We start from the raw sequence: 8268 nt of genomic DNA on the forward strand, positions 1-8268 counted from the left end.
GCACCCATATCACAGGCCAAGTTAGAGCAAGGACCTTGTGGGGTGAAGAGGATTCATCATCTTTCTGCAAGTCTTCTGAAGAACTGCCTTTACATGTTCCATCATATTGGGTATCATTGACATCAAGTTTATTGGCCTTTACATTGATCTGTGAGGTTCTTGTGGATATATCAGTGTGTGTAATTATATCTGACATGCATGGAAGACAACTAGTAGTTAGATTTATGTAAATGAGTGCCTGTAGGAGACGACATAAATAGTAGGACTGGGGTTAACTAGCAGCAATAGGTCTCATAAACTAAAGGGAGAACACAGATGAAAGCTACAGAATATGTATCGTTTGTACTCGAGATTAACTAGATGGCACACAAAAGTATTAAAGAACAACATAGGTAATACTGGAAGTGGTATAATACTATAATCACCAGCCTGTGGGATAGCATTGGCTGATGGATGATAACTATGGAACAACGTTACCTAAAGAACAAGTATCTTAGCTGAACTATGGAACAACGTGAACTCCTGAACAAGACCCGTAAGAGATCAGCATGAATATACAGTGAAATGTGATGATCTATTTTCCGTGCTTAGATGAATAACAAAGCCATAAATGTTGCACACAAGTAAGATGAGGGTACAACCTATCTGGCTGCCATCCATAGGAGTGAGCATCATGTGCTGACTTGTCGATAGCCCTGCAGTTGTTGTGGCTGTCCATGTCGGGCACGCGCATTCGATGCAGGGAACTGTTGAGTGGGGAATGTAGCTCCCTTCTGGTGTATGCTTCCCTTGTTGGAGCAGCTGTGGTGAGTCGGAAGACGGTGTGTCTGAATATGCAGATAACGCATAAAGTTAAGAATAACATATCTCTTTGATTCGAAGAAATACACTAAGAGATCAACAACAAGGTACGAGAGTGGTCACACATCTGTTGACTGAAGACTAAATTGGGGTCACACAATTTTATTTTATTTTGATACTGTCCGATCTACGCCGGATGGCTTGATGGCCATCTTGTGCCTCCCGGCTGACACTGTTCGGAATCTTCCCCGAAGAGCCAGCGACCAACGGCAGAGCAGCCTGCCTCCGCCGTTCGTGGCCCCATCCAAAACCCCGCTCCTCGCCCCACCGCACTGCTGTGGTTGGGCCGCCCCCGGGCCAATCCACAAAGACTCCCCGTCATCCAGATCCGGCGGCGGCAGTACCTTCAACCCACACAACTCTAAAAGATAGCCATCTAAGCGCTGCTTCCGCGACGAACTTGCGGCCCCGCACCCTTATGTTAGACACCAGCCAACCAGCAGCCTAGGAGCTCCGCCGCCTCGAGGGGTGCTGCTTCCCATTCGGAATCGATTGGCCCAGAATAAAAATTCAGACAACTGACGCCTAAATAAAGTGATTTCAAATGAGGGTGCAACCTATCTGGCGGTATGGTGAAGTAGGCAGGTCCAGCTGCCGAGTCGGTGAGGCCGACGCGGTTGCGGTGGTGACCGGCGGCAGGGAAAGAATGTCACGACGGTCGATGGCTACACGGAAGCAGCGCCAGGACTCTGGACGGATCCAAAGTTGGAGCCGCTCCGGCGCCATGAACAACGGTGGGGGTGAATCGGCTCCGGTACGATTCACGTGGCCGTCATCGAGGCAGCACCAGCAGCACAGAGTAAGAGGCACATGACCCAGTGCAAAACGGCAATTGGACAGCGTCTCCGGCATTAGGGAGGAGGGCGGCTGTGAAATTGGTGTGGTGGGGGGCGCCATGGAGGTGGGGCTGAGGTTTCGCGGCTCCGGAGAAGGGAGCTTCCCGGGGAGAAGGTGATTTGGCGCCCACGAGGTATGAATGGGGGCGAGCGGGGGGGAATTGGAAGGGGAGTGGAACCATGTCTTACGGACGCATTTGTCTGAAATGTGAGGGGGAGTTACAGTTCTACCCTTGCCTATAGGCTTCTCGGCTTGGGTCTGTGTACTGAGGGTCGGGGATAGTAGAGTAACTTTGCTTCTCCCCAAATAGTGGGCGGGAGCGATTTCGGGCGAGGAGGGCGTGTTTTGAACTATAGTGGGCGAGAGCGAATTCGGGCGAGGAGAGCGTGTTTTGAAATAGTGGGCGCGAGCTATTTCGGGCGAGGAGAGCGTGTTTTGCCGACCATGGTTTATGAATTATTCGACACATGTCATTTCGGCCGAGGAGAAGGCGCGCTTGGATGAAGTTACGAACCTACCCTTGACGTACAACGGGCAATTGATGCGTGTCCCACATAGGACGGTAATTTCGCGTCTCCCATTTATTTGCTCGGGCGAATTCCACCGAGCAGAGAGGATGTTTAACGGTTCGTTCAAATTTTGGGAGAACGAGCATCCATGTCTACCTTACCAAGTCGATTCAAATCAAATTTTGAAATATTAGCTTGCCACTTCTTTTTTAGATGGAGAGATGATGCTCGGGAGTAATGTGTTTTTACATGCTCGTTGCTAGCGATTTACTATATGACAAATAGTTGACCCACTCAAAAACGCGAATCAAACACAAAATGAAATATCTCGATTCAATAAACTAGCTCGTTCAGTAGGTCAAAATAGTGAACTAAATCCAAAATTGAACACCTCAATCGAGTAGCATGTTGTACAGTATTATAGTACTCCATGAACATGTTGAAAGTCAAATTAATGAACTTGTTTGATATACACATATATCCGTTCATGTGTGGATTGCCGACAACATGGTCTCCAATGTAAATATTTGAATGCAAGTTTATATCAGTCTTTGATGCATAAAACGCGACCTCCCCCTCTCCCGGACTCCTGTTCTCTCTCTCTCTCTCTCTCTCACTCTCTCGCCGACAATCTTCAATTTTGTCGCACGCATCCGACACAAAAACCTTGTTGGTCCCTCTCCCTTTCTCTCTCTCTCTCTCTCTGTGTGTGTGTGTGGGGGGGGGGGTCTTTCTAGTCTGCATTCATATATACACCATCTATAGGTCTCTCTCGCACACTATGTATGATACTCTAGCTAGTCCAAGCTAGATATCTTGGGTGCACTCATCGTATGCACACAAATTCCTTGGCTCTTTGCCCGTAACTCTCTCACGCACCACTATGTCGTCTCGGAGATCTTCCCCCCTCTCTCAAACTCTCCATCCACCTGGGTCACACATACACATGCATATCTCACTCGCACTCGATAGGCCCATCTAAAACTCTATCTCTCTCTATCTCTCTCTATCGTTCTCTCTCCATCTCACACGCACACACACACAATCTCATGCCCAGCTAGCCAAGTATGATGGTCTCTCACTCCATTGTAGGCACACGCAGTCCCCCGTATATGTATATGACTAGCTAATCTTAGTCTCCATCACAAACATGTGCATGGTCTATCTCGATTTCTCTCCGGGCATCTTTCTATCGCGCACGCACTCCCTCGATCTCCCAGCCATATAGTCCCCTCACGATCTCGAGGGGATATCTCTATCACAAACACACCCTCTCTCCCTCCCCATGCGTCCATGCCATCCATGTGTCCCTCTCGACCTTTTTTCCTTGTTGCCCAGACCTCTATTGGACATGTGCTACAGGGGTGTCTCTCTCTGTTGCAAACAATCACACACTAGCTATCTTCGTGTATCTCCTCACCTCGCTTTTCCATCTCGGAGATGCATGCGTGATATGTTCGCATAAGAAATGAAAAAACACACACTCTCTCTAATTTATCGTTTGTTGTCACTTTCTCTTTCACACACATACTCTTTTTGCACACTTACTCATTCTCCTTCACACGCACTTGATCTGTCTCGACTGAGGCACTCACCTCCGTCCATAGCACATAGATTTATTGAAAAGTCAAACATCACAAAGTTTGACCATGTACGTGGAGAAAAAGAATTACATCTAGTACGGCAAACATATACCATTAGATTCACCATGAGATGTAGTTTTGTACGATGTACCTTTGGTATTGTAGATATAAATAACATTTGCGTAAACCTGATCACAGTTTCCAAAGTTTGACTTCTAAAAAATTTACATGCACTGCATTATCGAGCGGATGGAATATCTCTTTCCCCCTCTCAGCTATCTGACGCACCACTCAGCCTTATCGGGGCTCCTCAATCTCTCACAAACTTTATTGGTCAGTTTGGTTCGTGACCTGACCCTCATGCCTTGATGGTCGGTACTGCCTGGTGTGGACGTGAGATGTAAAATATTTCTGCCTGGCCAGGCTTGTGTGGTGCTGAAGCGTTTGGTTCATGCCTGGGCCAGGCAAAGCATCAATGTCCCATCAATCAATCCATGCATCAATTATTCAATGCTAATATCCATCCATGTTGCTGTTAGCCTCGTGGCCGCACGACCAGGCATGGCCAGGCGTTCGAAATCGGTTGCTTGGGCCAGGCTACTTGCAGTGTCTGGAGTTCATCCAGGCTAATTAAAGTGCAAGGGAACCCAGCCCAGGCGGGCTTTCTTTTTCACAGGGTAGCAACCAAACAAGCGTGCATGAAATCCAGACACAACCCCAGACCACGCAAAAGATGCTCACGACGCAAGCCAAACGGGCCTTATATCTCCCTGGTTCACACATACACATGTCTCGCTCACCTATACATATAGACCCATCCAACACTCTCCGCCCTTGTTCTCTCTCCATGTGACACGCACCCCCTAAGTACCATAATCCCTCACTCCATCATAGGCTCTGTTTGGATCCATGGGTTAGAGTTAGTTTGGGTTAGTTTGGAGTCAACTAACCCAAAAAGATCCAAACAGGAGGGTTAGTTTAGGTTAGATGCATCTAACCCATCCAAAAAAACTAACCCATCCAAGAGGTGCTTATTTGGGTTAGTTCTTCTCGGGACCACTAATAAACACTTTTTTCTCTTGCTCTCCTCGCAGCAGATCCCTCCCCACTTCCTCGAAGCTTCTCGTCCTCTCCCTCCCTCCCTCTCGCACCGCCCGTGAAGGTGCCTCGCCGTATCCGCGCTCCATCTAACCCTGCCATCCAAACACCTCTTTACTTAGAGTTAGTTCAGGGTTAGAATCTAACTCTAACCTCTAATTGAGTTAGAGTATCCAAACAGGGCCATAGGCGCAAGCACTCCCCCCCTCCTAAGTATGATTATCTCTTACTAGCCATCAGGAACACACGTATTGTCTCCTTCCATCCATACGTCTATCTCGATATCTCTCGGGGCATCTTCTATCGTGCACACACCTTGTCACTCGATCTCCCACCCATGTAGTCCCATCACGATCTCCAGGGGATCTCTCTATGACAAACATACACTCTCTCCTCCCCATGTCTGCATTTTCTCCGTACGTCTCTCTCGACCTCTCTCCCTTGTTTGTCAGACCCCTCTTGGCCACATGCTAGTGGTCTTCCTCTCTCGGTTCCAAACAACCACACACTATCTCCTCACCTTGCCTCCGTTGTCGAAGATGCATGTGTGATATGTTTGCATAAGACACGCACGCTTTTTCTCCACTTTTATCATGTGTTGTCCATGTCTCTTTCACACACGCACACACACTTTCTCTCTCTCTCTCTCTCTCTCTCTCTCTCGTCAGGGACTCTATCATGTCCATAAGCATATGGATGTTTTGAAAGTCAAACCTCAGAAAAGTTTGACTAGGTATATGTGGAGAAAAACATTTACATCTGGAACGATCATTAGATTCATCACAACATGTACTTAATTCATACTATCATTTATGTTTGGTATTGTCGATATAACTAATTTCTTTATAAACTTGGTCAAAGATTCAAAAGTTTGACTTTAAAAAAATGTTGTAACTACATTATCGAACGGAGGGAGTAGCTCTTTCTCTCTCTCTGCTATCTCTCATGGGCCTCCCCTCTCACTCGAACTCTCTATACCGATGGATTATACGCTCACTGTGTCAGTGTATAGCTCTGTATATTGTTTAGTTGACTGGTCAACAAATCCACATGCTGCGTTGTCAGCCCGTGTTCTGTATCTTGGTGTACTGGCCCATGTGGCAGTGGGTGAAAATAAGTAAACTAGAGGCCTATCTGACACGCGGTGAAGGAAACAAAGTTGAAACCACTCGGGGTAGCACCCCGCACGCTAGTAAATTGAGGGCGCATTGAGGACAAACTTCTTGCACGCGAAGGACGCACTCGCGCACAATTCACCACTGCGCGGCGGCATGCACAGAAGGACGCACTCGCACACACCCAGCACACAACACACACCAGCACATGTGTACACCGGCGTCGCCGCCGGTTGAGATGGACGGCGAGGCAGCCAACAAGCGGAGGCCGCTCGAGCCAAAACCGCATCTGGCGAGCCTGGACTTCATCAGCAGCCTCCCCGACGACATGCTGCTCGTCATCATCGGCCTCCTCCCCACCAGACGCCTTGACATCCGCATGTTCAGTACCAACTGCAAGGTCCAACCCAAGTTCGATGAGTGGTTCTTATCCCCTGCCCTAGATCAGCTCGAGGAGCTCAGCTTTGAAGCTGGACGATGTCGCTCTCTGCCGCCGTCCGCGCTCCGCCTCACGCCAACGCTGCGCCGCGCCAGCTTCAACTCCTGCTATCATCCCCAGATTAATGTCGTGCCCGCCCTTCTTCTCCCTCAACTCAAGCAGCTCGACCTCTTCGACGTTGTCATCTCGAAGAAGGCTATGGAGCACCTACTCCGCAACTGTACTATGCTCGAGTACCTTCGTCTTGAGCAGATCCACGGGTTCATTAGCCTCCACATCGCCTCGACGAATCTCCGATGGAGTTATGTGTCTTGCTGGCCCCGCAACAAGACATCAATTGGGAAGAGATCACTCCATCTGTTCCACGTTATGGTCATTGAGAATGCGCCTTTCCTTGAGAGATTGCTTGTATCGGATCTAGAAGGTCCAACAAAAATCAGGGTCATTGACGCGCCGAAATTGACAGCGTTGGTGTACTCGTCTGCCAAATTCTCCGAACTGTTTATTGGATCCGTAATCGTTTAGGTATAGCACTCATCTTCTTCTCTGTCTTCTTGAAATTCACATTTTTAAATTTCTTCTTGATGTATTTACGACCGTCTTCCAGAAAATGATTCCAACAAGCTTGACTCAGTCCATGCGCACAGTGAAGATCTTAGCACTAAAATCTATCGGCCCCAATCTGGATCAAGTTGTTGGATTCCTTACATGCTTTCCATGCACGGAGAAGCTACTCATCGAGGTGAAACTTCTTTCCTATTAGTAAATGGTAATCACAACGTAGCTCAATTTTTTCGTAATTTTCCCAAATTACGATGACAAGTGTAGTGTTCAAAACTACATCTACGCACTGCACCGAAAGACATGTTTTTAGTATATTTTCTCACGTGATCACCTGCATCATTTTTATGCTGTACTACTATAGTAGCCTAGGCTAGTCATAGTGGAAAGTAACTTAGACTACTCCAGTAACTCTATGGTTACCCTAAGGGCAAGTACTACCTCCGTCCTGGTTTACTCTTCCAATTTTGTAGTATCAAAATTTGACCATAGATTTAACTGACAAAATGTTAATGCATGTCACTAAGAACTATATCGTTGGGTTTGTATTTGGACATAATTTCAAATGGTGTAATTTTTAGTGACATGCATTGACATTTTCTTAGGTAAATCTATGGTCAAAATTTTATACTAAATACGAGGTAGTATTCCCTCCGTCCCAAAATTCTTGTCTTACATTTGTTTAGATACGGATGTATCTAACACTAAAATGTAACTAGATACATCCGTATTTAGACAAATTTAAGACAAGAATTTTGGGACGCAGGGAGTACAAAAGTGGGCTATGTAGGCCAAAACATGTCCCAAATTCACTTGTGATGCATTTGGCATCGATGCCCCTCCATTGCTCACCTGGTGGCCCAATCTAGAGCACCTACTTTGCTCCGGTGCCAAATTAGCTCACGCAATGAAAAAACACTGCGTGGGAGAGAGAGGACTGAGGCAATAAAAAACACTTGTTTGGGAGAGTGAGAGGCTGGTGTAGTTGGTTTGATTGATTTGTTTATACATGTGGGTCTCTGTGCACAGCGGTGCAAACTCTCTCACATCGTGAGAGCGGTGCCAAAATCTTTTGATTTGACATCGATGCATATTATGTGGCATACTTTTGCGAAATATGGCATCGGCCACATAGTGGAAGGCAACAAATGCCCAAGCTATTCACGTGCTCCTAGTTAAATGAGAGGAAACAGAAACAAAGAGAGAGAGAGAGAGAGAGAGAGAGAGAGTGAAAAAATATCACTAGCCAGCCAACCCTATCGTAT

This window comes from Triticum dicoccoides, chromosome 7B (genome assembly GCF_002162155.2).
Source record: "Triticum dicoccoides isolate Atlit2015 ecotype Zavitan chromosome 7B, WEW_v2.0, whole genome shotgun sequence".
Classification (NCBI taxonomy): Eukaryota; Viridiplantae; Streptophyta; class Magnoliopsida; order Poales; family Poaceae; genus Triticum; species Triticum dicoccoides.